This window comes from Physeter macrocephalus, chromosome 9 (assembly GCF_002837175.3).
Source record: "Physeter macrocephalus isolate SW-GA chromosome 9, ASM283717v5, whole genome shotgun sequence".
NCBI lineage: Eukaryota > Metazoa > Chordata > Mammalia > Artiodactyla > Physeteridae > Physeter > Physeter macrocephalus.
In genome coordinates this window covers 61,829,563-61,830,499 of record NC_041222.1, presented here as the reverse complement: position 1 = coordinate 61,830,499, position 937 = coordinate 61,829,563, and the positions used below count along the sequence as shown (strand labels likewise).

The following is a 937-nucleotide window of genomic DNA, read 5'->3' as shown; positions in this document are numbered from 1 at the left end:
GTACATGTGTCTTTTTGAATTATGGTTTTCTCAGGGTATATGCCCAGTAGTGGGATTGCTGGGTCGTATGGTAGTTCTATTTTTAGGTTTTTAAGGAACCTCCACACTGTTCTCCATAGTGGCAGTATCAATATACATTCCCACCAACAGTGCAGGAGGGTTCCCTTTTCTCCACACCCTCTCCAGCATTTACTGTTTGTAGATTTTTTGATGATGGCCTTTCTGACAGGTGTGAGGTGATACCTCATTGTGGTTTTGATTTGCATTTCTCTAATGATTCGTGATGTTGAGCATCTTTTCAGGCATTTGTTGGCCATCTGTATGTCTTCTATGGAGAAATGTCTATTTAAGTCTTCTGCCCATTTTTGAACTGGGTTGTTTGTTTTTGAGATATTGAGCTGCATGAGCTGCTTGTATATTTTGGAGATTAATCCTTTGTCAGTTTCTTCATTTGCAAATATTTTCTCCCATTCTGAGGGTTGTCTTTTTGTCTTGTTTATGGTTTCCTTTGTTTCATTAGGTCCCATTTGTTTATTTTTGTTTTTATTTCCCATACTCTAGGAGGTAGGTCAAAAAGGATCTTGCTGTGATTTATATCTTAGAGTGTTCTGCCTATGTTTTCCTCTAAGAGTTTTATAGTGTGTGGCCTTACATTTAGGTCTTTAATCCATTTTGAGTTTATTTTTGTGTATGGTGTTAGGGTATGTTCTAATTTCATTCTTTTACATGTAGCTGTCCATTTTTCCCAGCACCACTTATTGAAGAGGCTGTCTTTTCTCCATTGTATATTCTTGCCTCCTTTGTCAAAGATAAGGTGACCATATGTGCGTGGGTTTATCTCTGTGCTTTCTATCTATATTTCTATTGATCATGTTCCGTTGATCTATATTTCTGTTTTTGTGCCAGTACCATACTGTCTTGATTACCGTAGCTTTGT

At 37.4% G+C, this 937-nt stretch overlaps 1 protein-coding gene across 3 annotated transcripts in view; it reads left to right on the top strand.

The window, feature by feature from the left end:
* SLC24A2 (solute carrier family 24 member 2) overlaps positions 1 to 937 on the top strand; it is a 253,195-nt gene that overhangs the window by 47,725 nt on the left and 204,533 nt on the right. The gene's annotated exons all lie outside the window — the stretch shown is intronic.